Source organism: Urocitellus parryii, chromosome 4, assembly GCF_045843805.1.
Source record: "Urocitellus parryii isolate mUroPar1 chromosome 4, mUroPar1.hap1, whole genome shotgun sequence".
NCBI classification, from domain to species: domain Eukaryota; kingdom Metazoa; phylum Chordata; class Mammalia; order Rodentia; family Sciuridae; genus Urocitellus; species Urocitellus parryii.
The window spans coordinates 34,203,642-34,217,415 of NC_135534.1; the positions used below are offsets into that span (position 1 = coordinate 34,203,642).

The following is a 13,774-nucleotide window of genomic DNA, read 5'->3' on the forward strand; positions in this document are numbered from 1 at the left end:
TAGGTTTTAAAAGTAAATACCTACTAATCTTTGAAATATGGATTTATAAACAAGTTTTCAAACCAATAATTTTAATTAAGAAATTTAATCAGCTGAACATTTATATGCTTTTCCAAGAAACATATTTTTCATAGGAGTCACTATGTATTTCAGTTTCTAAAAATAACATTTGTAGAAATGGCCAGGCTTTAATAGTTGACAGACAGTGGCAACAGGAATTGGAGGTGAAAGGCCAGGTGACTGATTGATGTTCAAACTACATTTCCAAGGAAAAGGATCTGTATTGGATAAGTGTGACACATGTCTGAGTTCACTTGGTAAAATCAATACTTAAGAATATACTGGGAAAAAAGGTGAATTGGTTATTTGTCAGGACAAGATGGCTAAATGTCCTAGACTACTCTTCTATTGCAGTTTTAGAGTGGAAAAAGAACAATATACTTGGTTGAAGTGATTTAGGTACTTAAAGCTTAGGGAATGTTAACACTTTTGTTTGCATTATAGAATATCCTTGCTATGTTAACTCTGTCAAGTTAATGTAGTTCTATAACTTTACACCTTATATTTTAAAAGCATATAATTATTAAAATTTGAATTACTGAAAGTATGACCCTTTTCCATCTAAAGCATAGCATTATTGTAACTCTTCATTTCCTTTTGATTATTTTTAGAGGGATGCAATAATTTTCAAAGTTAATTATAATTTTATTATCCTTCATTTATATAATTCCTCTTATTATCCAGTTTTATTCTATAAATAACATTATAAACTTCATGTTTTCTGTTCTTAATTTCTTTCTTAGGATGATATTTCCATGTGTGCAGTTTGAATGAGAATGTTACCATTAAAAATTGACTTTGGGGGAAATAAAATTCAACATTAAACATGATAATTTATTTCTCACAGTTCAGTAGGCAGGTAAGGGATTAGGAAGTGTTGCTCAAGACATAGAGGTCAGGTTGGGCATGGTGGCGCACACTTGTTATCCCAGCAAGTGGATTACTTAAGATCATGGGAAACTGAGGCAGGAGAATCACAAGTTCAAAGCCAGCCTCAACAATTTAGCAAAGCCCTAAGCAACTTAGCAAGACCCTGTCTCAAAATTAAAATAAATATAAAGGGCTGAGGATGTGGCTCAATGGTTAAGCACTCCTGAGTTCAATCCCCATACTAAAAAAGAAAAAAAGACGTCTAGGTCAAGGATTCTTATAGTTCAGTAACATTGTTCTTTTCAAGTTTTTGACCTGACAGCCCCATCCTGCCATTTTGCAAATGTTCTGAGAAAAACTAGGTGATAGAGTGCAGTTGTTTTAATGCCATTCATTCCCACCCATTTGTATCAGCAACTATCATATTAACTATAGTATGACCTGGAAAATTCTTTTTTCTCCCACTCACAAATTCACTGATTATTTCTAAAGAATTTCTATCACTTATTCACATTAGCACATTAGCCTGATAGCAAATATTTCAGTTTAGAATCTGAATTGTTACTTTCATGTGTTCCTCTATTAGAAGGCTTCAAAATCGTTTTTTATACCAGCAAATAAATAGAAAGTTTATACTTGCAAAGGAGTCATGTTGTAATTGTATGTACCTACCCCACTATCTAATACAAAAGTCACTAAGTATATGTGGCTATTTAAATAAAAATTGGTTAAAATCCAAGGCTTCTAGTGCTTTGTCCGGACACTTCTCTGGTTTTAGCACTGAAAATTTTGCATCTGGCACTCTGAAATGGTTCATTATGCTAGTCTTATCTCCAGAATTCCCTCTCTTCAGGCTCAGGAATTCTCCTGCTTTATGATTATTGCCCAGTAAGGTAATCAGCAACGTTAGCTTCTGCCGTCTCTATCCTTGCTACCCTTTGAAACATCCAGTTTCTGTCAGAGAATAAATTTCTCTTTCAACTCCCAAACTGGACATCAGCCCCACTCTCAGGCCTTAGAGCAGTGGTTTTCATTCCTGGATGCATATTTGAATCATCTGGAGACCTTTTAAAAAATACCAATGTCTCTGCTGGTCATGGTAGCACACATCTGTAATCCCAGTGACTCCAGGAGGATCACAAGTTTGAGGCCAGCCTTAGCAACTTAGTGAGACTTTGTTTCAAAATAAAAATTTATAATGGCTGGGGATGTAACTCAGTGGTAGAGTGTCACTGGGTTCAATCCCTAGTACCAATAAACAAAAAAGCAAAAGCACCAATGTCCTGAATCCTAGAGATTTGGAGTTAATTGGTTTCGTGTGCTAAGATTGACTTCCTCTGGTTTGCGAACACTGATTGTTAAATTCTGAGATGTTATGAGCCAGTTGTTAAATATAGCCATTATTAAAATCTTGTATAAACTTAAAAATAAAGGTAATAAATACCTTTCACTTTCCAATCATTTTATTACATTTTACCATTACCTACCTATTCTTTTGAAGTTATTAATGTTTATTATGTTTGTTTAGTGAAAACAGTATATAACAAAGTGATACTGTGCATTTCTTTCCAAATTTATTTTCAGGGCTGACTTGTAACTTGAAATTGGCCACAATAAGAATATAACAGAAATTGGCAAATGCTAAAAAAAAGGGCTTGCTTTAAAGTTTTGTTGATTGTCTAGGCCAAGCCGTGGACCTAAGATGCCTGTTTTTTTTTTTTTTTTTTAATAAGTTTTTACTGGAACACAGCCATGCCCACTGATTTGTGCTTTGTCTATGGCTGCTTTCACAGAACAATAGCAGAGTTGAGTGGTTAGGCAGAGACCATCTAACTTGAAAACACTAAAATATTTACTACTCGATCCTTTACAGAAAAATTTTACCTCTGGTTTAGATGTAGTTATATGATAGAAAAAGTTCATAATGCAATTTCTTAATTTAAAAGTGAAAATTTTTTGTATCTGTTACATTGTTAATAGCACAAAAAATTGCAGTATTCTTCCAGCATATAAAAACTATTATCTGAATAGAAAATAGAAAAAATACTGCTTAAATAATTAATTAACAAAGAAAGTCCTACATACATCTTTCTTGTTTTAGTTCTGTCTTATTAACATGGATGAAAATATCAATCAACATTCAGATCAGAACTGCACTTGTTTCTCAATTTCAACCATAGTTTGGCTGTGTACACAGACTTGGCAAAAATCAATGAAAGCATTCTGTGAGAATCTGTTAGCTATGTGGAATTTACAATAAGAGTATTATGTGTTGTGTTATTATTTGCAATTTATGTGTTATATGTTTTTATATAAACATATAACCTCCATTCCTAAGCAGGTTGTTAAGCACTCACTGGAACATCTTCAGGTGTGGTCCAGGCATCAGTATTTTTTGAAAGCTTCCATATGATACTATTTTCAGGCAGAGTTGAGTATCATAGTGAGATTTTTACAGCAATGCTAAAAAAAAGCTAACAGAACCCTGCAAAGAAATTCTCATTTAAGGTTATTAATCAATTAAAATTTTTCTCTATATTTTTACATTGGTAAAGTAGGAAAGGCTAGCAATGAAATCCTTTAACCTCAAATTATGGAAAGGGAAAATTCCCTCTTTTCAACAATAGCTACAAAGGGAGCAATTTTATATTTAAAATTTCTCTTCCAGATATATTTTCATAGGGAAAATTAGAGAAGAAAGAAAAAGAAAAGACTTCTAGTGGTTGGAATGGCTAGTCTTGAATAGGTATAATAAATGAAGTCAGCTAGTCTAATGTGCCTAGATCCACAGCTAATTAAAAGTCCTTCTGATGATTAGATAAGTATGTAGGCTAAAATATGGCTGATTAAAAATATTTGCTACTTTCAAATATTTGAGACAATAGTATCTGAAGATAAAGTAAGTAGGGAATACAACCAAGTTAAGAGCAAATAAAGAAATATATTTGTGAGGTACAGGAACACCTGTGTCTTTGTGTGAACTGTAATTTCTTTAAATCTTCACATCAGAGTTTTCTTGTTTTTTTAGGAAATTTTGTGATAGTCAATAATATTTTTTATTTTTCTAAAAATGAAACTTTCTGGCTTATGACTATTTTTTCACTTAAGAAAATTATTAAATAAAAGAAGACTTAATCACTGGTCTCCACTTATAATTGCTCAATATCACTCCCTACTGGTGACCACCCTGAATTGTAGTAATAAGTCCCAGGCATAGAAAGAGATACTTGGCATTTTCAGAGATCCATTCCAAAGATTTCTGCAAACAGTACTGCTTTGGATCAGAGACCTACATTTTCCTTCCTCTGTCAGAAATGGGGTAGGCATGGGATAAAGGAAATTTTCAATTTATCTTTCCCCTGTTGTGCTTCCCCTTTTTCCAGTCAACTCTAATAATATTAATCCCAGGTTTACTTGCACTGTAAACTTTCTTGAACTAACTTAAATAAAAAGAATTTTTTTGAAAACCTAAGGGAATCTTACAGAGAAGCAAACCAGGAAATAAAGCAACGTCTCACATGAAAGTCACCACTTTTCCATATTTTTTCTCTCAAAGCCCTGTGATCTTTCATCTTTACTTTTCTCTGTGAGGTTTTATTACTTTTTTCTTTTTTCAATTCTGCCTCTTTCTGAAAGCTAGGTATCTTTTTACCTCTTCAAATGTACATGGAGGGAAAATTATGGCCTTGGCCTTGGTCTTTAGTTTTAAATGATCATCATTATCTGAATAGAGCTGTATCTCTTGGTTCAAACCATTTAAGGAGTGGATCTACTTGAGTCAGTCTGGTCTTGATTAAGTACTCAACACAAATTCAGCTACCTGTGTCCAGTTACTGGGGATAGTTTAAAGTCATTTGCTATATAAGACTGCCCTTCACAGAGGTTAGTTTAAGGAGGAAAGTTGGTCATGGAAAGTCAAGTTTACTGACATGTTTCTCATATAAAATTAAGTAGACTATTCTAAAAAAATATGCAGTATTTGTGGTAATGCATTCCCCTCCAGCCATCCCATCCCATTTTTGGGATGTGGACATTTGTTCCAAAGGGAAAAAAACCCTGAAATATGTACTTTTTAAAACTAGCTTTTATATCTGAAATAGCTATAAAGAATAAACTAGGCTCACAAAGTGTACCCTAGCATTCAGAATTACAAATCTCTTAGAATGGGCTTTGGTGGTAGGTTCTATACTTCCTCTCAGGTAGGGAGAACTTGCTAATTCCAACTGAAAAGATATGGAGCAAATGCCACATTGTATCACCTTACATTAATTGATTCCATAAACTGTTCTAACTTGAATAAAAAGAATTTTTTTGAAAACCTAAGGGAATCTTACAGAGAAGCAAACCAGGAAATAAAGCAACGTCTCACATGAAAGTCACCACTTTTCCATATTTTATCCATGGCTTGGACAAAGGCTGTAATTCCTTATGTGTGCATATGACAGACCTCCCTTTGGCACTATCTCTAACTCAGTTACCTCTAGCTCATAGTTACCACTGTGGGGAAGGGCCATATCTTTTTTGGCTATGAATAACTTCATCTTACATCGTGGCATGTATTTTTCAGGGTGTTAGATGACATATCAGTAAGTAAATACATTTTCCATGTATAACTGAAAGGCAAAGCTATAGTAAAACTTTTTTTTTCTATTTTCCATTCATTTTTATTTTAGAAAAGTGATCTAAAATAAATGGGGATGATTATCTTTCTAATCTGATTTTTGCTGATTTATATCATTCCGTGGCACGTGTGTATAAGCCACAGCTCAACTTTGAGAACTACAACAATCTCTTGTAGCCCTAGTTTTCAACTAGGGTTGGAAGCAGGGTGTGATTCAAAGTCTGCTTGGGTACTTTGCATATTGTATATAATAGATTTCACCTGTCCACTGCGATTTTCACCCCACCCGATCTTTCATTGGTCATTTTAAAATAGCAACTTTTAGTTAGGTGTTACCATTAGAAGGCCAGCACTTAAAAGGACAGATTATTTCCATGGTTCATATTGCCTTGATCTCATTTTGCAACCAGATGGCATCATAAAGTGCCAAGTTTAAATGGACACATAGGACAGTAGACTGATAGTAGCATAATTGTGGGAAAATTCCTAAAAAAGTATTGAAAATGCAGCATAACAAAGTTTAAGGAATTTTAGGAAAAAATTATATCAACTCTGTTTTGTTCCTGCATGATGAGTCTCACCCTTGTACATCAATTCTATAGGCACTGAACCACACAATCACAGGGTGTACTTTTTTAAAAAATTATTATTCTGGTACATTCTCTTCCTGCCACATCATATAAACCTTTAGAATGATGATATTTCTTACTGTTTTTACCTTCTATGGTTATACTCAATGTGCACCATAATCTATGTAGCCCTGCAGGCAACAAGTTTTGTGAAACAATTTCTATTCCAAACCTTCTCTTACTCCTTATCCCCTGTTGTTGCTACCACCCCCAGCCACTATGAGAACATCTGCTGTAGCCATGGCTCAGTGATATCTGCCTTCCTAGTTCTGTTCTTTCTTCCTCCTCCTCTTCATTCCCATGGAGATGCTGTCAGAAATGTGGAAGATTCCCTGGGAAAGCAGGGGAAAAGGATTGATAGAAAAGGGAATTAGCAAATCTGTAGGGGATGGTGGGTGGGAAAACTAGTCATAAAGTGGGTGATTGTGAAAGAGGATTGATGAGCAAGGACATCTGATGTGTGAGTAGGTGGGAGAATACATGCGGGGAACAAGTGGAAGGTGGGTACAGGGACAGCCTTTCACTGGAATTAGTGCTTTTTACACACAATTGGTCAGTGATGCTTGGTGGGTTATCTTCATTTTCTTCCAGTACACTCAGATCTAATTTCTCTAGGGCCTAGGGCTTATAAAATTTGAGAGTGGGGACAGGAGAGGGGGCAGAGGAAGCTCTCTTTAGAAGCAGTCTGAAAGTGGATATTTACATAGAATGAGAAAGTAAATCACAGCAAATTAAGTGAGCCTAATAGATTGAGGTTCTTTTCTCTGAGATCTTTTTTTTTGGAGCTTATCAGAAATGCTTGTTTTTAGCATGTATTACTATACTTGCAAATAAATACTGAAACATTTTGGTAATCTTTCTTATTAAAGATGAGACTTTTTAATGTACCTTCTGAGTTTCTACACTGTAGCCCAATAGGAATTCAGTAATGACACAGTCATGTCAAACTGTGAACATAAGTTTATACTGTAGGGTCCTCATATATCATATCAGCATGCAATGTATGTATTATATACTTGTTAATAAAACCATCAAAATATTAAGAAAAAGAAATGCTTACATGGAAATAATTCCTGATTGATATCTACCTTCCCTTTCACTATGATAATTTCCCAGATTCTCAGGACCTAGAGCAAATAGAGAGAGTGAAGCTTCATCTTCATTAACTTTACATAAATTCATTGTGGCTGTGAGCAAGGGAGGAATGACAGAATTTAGTAACCTCAGTAAAAACAAGATTCAGAAGCTTGTGAATTTTTTATCCTTTCTACTTTTATATATTTTTTTTTGTAGTGTAGTCTTACAACATAAATTTAATCAACAACTTAGTGAGACTTTGTATTGTAATTCCACTTTTTTTTGTACCGAGAATTGAATTCAGGGGCACTCGATCACTGAGCCACATCCCTAGCCCTATATTGTATTTTATTTAGAGTCAGAGTCTCATTGAGTTGCTTAGCACCTCACTAGTTGCTGAGGCTGGCTTTGAACTTGCGATCCTTCTGTCTCAACCTCCAGAGCTGCTGGGATTACAGGCATGTGCCACTGCGCCAGGCAAATTCCATCATTTCATCTTTATAGGACTTATTATAAAATAGGCTAATTTGGTTGATAGCAGAAAAGATGCTGATTTTATCTATAATATCCTCCTGGCCTTTCTTATGGTTTGAATACTTGAATGGGTTGAATGCTATGTCATTGAAACTATTTGAGATCTGTATTCTTTTTTATTGTCATTTTAATAGTTTTTTGTTTGTTTGCTTGTTTGATGGTGCTGGATATTGAACCTAAGGGTTTGTGGTCATTTAAAAAAGTTTAAAGTTCCTCAAGTACTCATTTGTATTAGTAAAAAATCTACTTAAATGTTTAAAAATTTATAGAACAGTTAAATGACCAGAAGGAGATACCTGAGTCAATTATCCGTGGAATGGTGGCAGGATGTTTTATTTTTGCTTCTTCATTGTTCTGTATATTTATTATGTCCTTACTTCCATTCTGTATTTTTTGATTCTTTCCTTTCCTATTTCATTACTTTCCCCAAATATGTATTCACAATCTCTGAGCTGCTCCATTTCATCTAAGTTATTTGAGTTAACAATGGGAAAACAAATTGAAAATATTTGCAAAGAACAAGTGGTAAGACATGCCAACCTGATCTTCATTTGAAAATCAATTGTGATGAGAGTAGAAAAATATTCAAGGTTATGATTTTAAGAGCATTCATTAACTTTTGGGCAAAATGTGATGGAGATAATCAATTTTCATATGTGGATTTTACCATAGTAGGCACATGTTGGGACACCCATTTTAAAGGTAAAGAATCATGAATGCTTTTCAACAACTCATGGAATAGCTAATTAGCAGTAGGCACTGAAACCTCTCACCTATGTTTCTTTCCAGTGCTTTTTCCTCCCCCCTAACAGGCATCTGTAACCAGGTGTAAATCTCCATGTGCAGGAAGATACAATCTTCCTTTCTTAGCTCTGCTGAAGAGAAAAAAAACAGCGTCTGTATCAAAATCAGGGAAGAGCAATTGGTCCAGGCATTAGCTTCCATGCAGTGCTTGTTGTAATGAGACAGGCTTTCCCTGTGCAGTCCTGACATCCTAGAAGGTGCCCAGAGAATTGCCAGGTGGGCAGTCAGCGGGGAAAGTCCACAGGCCAGAACTATATTACTGTCCCAGCAGTTATTCAGACTAAATGCAACCACTGAACCTTACTGTTGCAGGCACACACTCTCTCTCAGGGAGATTGTCCTTCTCCATAGCAGTTAATTTGTTTTTATCTCTCAATTAGCTTTTTCACAGTGTTTGATATGCTCAAGTTGCTGAGTATTTCCTTCCTACATATGTTCCCATTCCTTGGATTACCCACTGACATCTATGTTAGTCTGACTCACCATGAGTATTTTCAAGCATGAAATATTTTTTGAACATAAATAAATGCAGATTTTCCAGTAAGCACAAATGAAATGATACATTTATACCTACTTAATATTTTCCCTACAATTTTGATGATTTTTATTATTTTAAAAAATGGACTATTTCTAGCCAGGCATAGTGGCACATACCTGTAATCCCAGTGGCTCAGGAGCCTGAGACAGGGGGATCCCGAGTTCAAGATCAACCTCAGCAACTTAGTGAGGCCCTCAGCAACTTAGTGAGATCCTGTCACAAACTAAAAACAAAATGGGGCTGGGAATGTAGCTCAGTGGTAAAGCACTTCTGGGTTTGACACCTAGTATCCCCTGCAAAAGGATTATTTCTTAAGATAGAAATGTTTTACTATATAAAAGTTAATTTTTGTATAAGTTTTAGTTACCAGAGTACCCATTCATATTAATAGAAAAATTATGTTTATAAGCATATTTGATATAAAAAACTAAATAGCATTAAAAACATAAACTCTATCCAAGGGTGAAAATGTGATCTCTAAGGCTGAGGATTTGAGAAAATCTGATGATTTGGTTCATATTTAATCCTGTAGTGTTCATTTCTCTTGGAAAATAGCATTTGGGGATATGTGATTATGTTTTTCTCATCAAATCCCTTGTTTTTTTATTAAAAGAAATATATTAAGCCCAGGAATCTTTATTTATCAAGCCACAATATTATATATAATACAAATATTATACTCAACTACTGACAGAATGCATATACCTGATATTTTAATCCAAGTTAAATATAATTTCAGTACTTGATTAATTTAATAGAAGTGAAATTCTGTTTTTCACTGAGGTCTTAAAAAGGGCTTATTGAAATAACTTGGCTTAGGACATGACCACTAAGCAAATTAACCTTGCCACTACCTTCTAGATAATTTTGAACACTTTCATATATTGAACTTATAAAGAATTGTAATTGGATACAAAGAGAATATTTTTGTGGACCTGTATAACATACTGTAGAAATTTTACTTTGTTAATAGACAATAAAATATGGGGTAGGAGAAAATTATTTTTAAAAAGCAACTTAGCAAGGCCCTAAGAAACTTAGTAAGACTCTGTCTCAAAAATAAAAAATGGACAGGGATGTTTGGCTCAGTGGTTAAGCACCCCTGGATTCAATCCCCAGAACCAAAATCAAAACAATAACAACAAAAACTACAACATACATAATGAAAACAAATACATAATAAAGCATGACTGTAGATGCTTAAGAAGCAGGTTGCAGGCCCACTCCTGTACAGTAATTGTGAAGATGATGAAAGCCATCCTATAGGATTCAACATTCTCCACCTCACTTAGCATTTCCTTGTCTCCCACACCCAACTCAGCCTCTCAGGTACCCCAGGATCTTACTAGTGCCCTTTCTTCAAAAGCTGCTCTTAGGAAAGTCATACAATAAGACCTTTAAAGTAAGATAGTCATTTTCAAATTTTTTTCTTACATCAAATTTTTTTATTGGAATATACTCCTACTATAGAAAATAGATAAAGGTAGGATCTACAGTGTTTGAAGCCAGAATGATGGCTGCTTCCACAGACTCATCCATCAGATTGGCTCTCCCACCACCCCCTCACCACTTATATACCAGCCCTACCCCAAGCCCTCTAGGGATTTCAAGACACTGAGATTAAAAAATCACAGCCTTAAAGATTCAATAACCAATAATTCTGGCTCTGATTTCCTCTGCTATGCCTATAGCATTCTAATTATGTCAGAAGTGTGAATCTTCAAATGGAATTTCAAGTACTGGCAAGTTGATGGGAGAGATATTTTTTGATCCACCCATAAGATCCTACCCCATAGGCAGTCACCTGTTTTTCATATTTGTAAACGTTGGGCTGTATTGTAACTTACACTGGAAATTTAAAACGTCTCTTTCAAGATAAAATTTTAGGTATACCATTTCTGGGACTTATAATATTATTTGTCTTTTAGTTAAGGTGTTCTTTAGATGTATGAAGCTTAACAAGTAAATAATTTATTTTCACTTCAGTACATTTTCATATACTGGGACAAAATGTGTTGGTCTCTTACCTGTTAAATACTGTTTAAAGATATTTGTGTTGGTTAATAGAATACTTTTTTCACATATGTAATATAAATACACTAATTCATTATTGACTTTTTGTTATCTGAATCTCATAATTTTAATATTTGCTTTGGATGTATCACTAACTAAATATTAAGTTTAGACATGCTTACTGTTTGATTTATGCTATATAGACAGTGTGGACATTCTAAAAACCACTCTGCAAGTCTATAAAAACAGAAAACAAGCAGTATTTATGTTTGATTTACTGTCCACATGATATTAATCCATTTAGAGTTGATTTTCTATCTTCAAAGTTGACTTTGAATTCTGATTGTATCAAGATTTTTTCATAGTTAACCAGATTCTTCATAAGAAAAATATTTAGAATTTTTTTATGTCCTATGACTTAGATAATAAAAACCTTTTACTATAAAATATTTTTCTATGCTTTTAGTTTTCATGCCAAATTTCACATATAGAGTCTCTAATACTAAATTTAAGATAAATTTTGATATCACTAATTAAAAACACCATAGGACTTGATTTCTCAAGATCTCCCTGTCCCTTTTGAGTAGTTCCCCCTTAAAGAAAGCATTTAGCCCTTGTGAGACCTCATCCTTAAAACCTGGCTGCTGTGGGTACTGCATGAGTTTATGTATGTGACAGTGTGTCCTAGACTCTGAACTACCTTACCTGTGTGTGCTGGCTGCTGTACCACACTGCTTGGATCTCTTCTTTGTGACTGATGTACCCATCTCTCCACTATGACAACTATCATGTCACTTGGGCAGTTGCTCTTAGTGTAAAAAAGCTTCTTCTCTTAAAATTGGACTTCCACCTTCAGGACAGCCTGCATCTGACTTTAGGCAGCTACCTCACCTCTGTTTGAACAAATCTAAAGGGTAACTCCAGCTATAGAGTTCCCTTTAAAGACCTCTGTTCCAAAACATTTCACCTCCCCCTGCCCACTCAGCTTCTCTCCCTTACCAGTATTGCCCCTGAGTGCTCCCCAGTAAACTTCCTGAAGACAAATCTTGGTTTCAGTGTCTGCTTCCAGGGGACCCCAGTCCAATACAAGATGTAAGTTAACGTTATTTCAACATGTGTAATTATATTCACCTGAAATATGACAGATAACTTTGTAAGGCTATTTTATATTTCTTTTCTGTACCAGACCTCTAGTAGTAAATCCTGTTACTATATGGCCTCTCAACTTTTGACAGCGCACTGTGGTGTCATTTTTCTATTATTGCCTCTTGACAGCATTACATCCTGAGGCATTTTGAAGCTTAGGTGTTTGGCCTTCTGCTCACGCACTAGAGAGCTTCCTGGGTGGTCTTCCAGTTTGTAGAGAGTTTGAGAACCTGCTGTTCTCCCACAGCTAGCTCTTAACCAGACTTATAGCATTAAAGGTCAGATAATGGTATGGAACAAGAACTTACACAGCTCTTCGATAGATGTCACAAGTGATGCCAGGCAAACTCATCAAAGAACTATATTGGCTCATAATTCCCCATTCAAGAGAGCTTTTCCTATAGTTTAAGTTTTGGTAACTGTCTCTACAAAATTTTAGTAGTAAATAAAATTCTTTGGGAACTCTGTTGACATTTTTATGACTTTACAAATATTATATATGAACAGTTATATTTATGTTGGTTAATTTATTTTTGTAGATGCAGAAATCATGTTTTACCAATGTTAGTCTAGCTACAGATTTTATTTCCCAGTCCTACTAATAAGCAAATGCAAAAAATTATTCTGGAATGAACAACAGAAGTGGACCATTTATTACCACGTGCGTTGTTACTGCTCTGGTGTGAGCCAATGTCATGGACCCTTCAGATTACTTTTGTCGTCTGTAGCTATTCACAACCTAGCAGCCATAATGACTTTTAAAAAAATGTAAATCTGATCCTGTTACTGCTCGGCTCCAAACCCTCCAATGATTCCTCATTCCACTCTCTCTGCTCATCACTCTGATTTCATGTTTACTTCCTTTTCTTCTTTGTCACATTAGTCACACTAACTTCCTTATGGTCCTGGAACATACTAGACACAGGAATGCCCAATTTAGTTACTGTAGTGGTTCCCTCTGCCTACAGTGCTCTTCTCTAAGCTACGTACTTGGCTAGCCCTCTTCTAAATCTTTGCTTAAATAGTTAACTCCACTTTAGGTTTATCCTGAGCATTCATTTCATATGGTGCCTATCATACCCATGCCACTCCTTGATCTCAAGCCTGTTCTGACCTATTGTGTTTTTTCTTCTTTATATAACACTTACTACCTTATAAGTTACAGAGCTGCATTTACCATGAAAAGAAAAAGTAAAAGAATCTTAAGTTTCAGGGTTCCTTCTCTGCCTAAGTCCCTTCCCAAAAGCCCAGAATAGGCCCTAGTCCTCACATGGATGTTCAAAAGGCCACATATTCCTGTAAAATTTTCAAACCTCCTATCTTTTAACTATAACTAGTTTAGATCATTATCCACTCCAGTTTCCTCTCCTTCATGTTCTCCCTGTACCAGGTAATGTTGAAGTGGGTACAGACTTTTTTTTTTTTTTGAGGTATGGCAAAGGGGAAATTGATTTAGAATCTGTTAGCTCACATTCCATCATT

At 35.0% G+C, this 13,774-nt stretch overlaps 1 protein-coding gene across 1 annotated transcript in view; it reads left to right on the top strand.

Annotated features, from left to right (window-relative positions):
- The window catches only part of Dcdc1 (doublecortin domain containing 1), a 444,844-nt gene that overhangs the window by 192,118 nt on the left and 238,952 nt on the right, over nt 1-13,774 (top strand). The gene's annotated exons all lie outside the window — the stretch shown is intronic.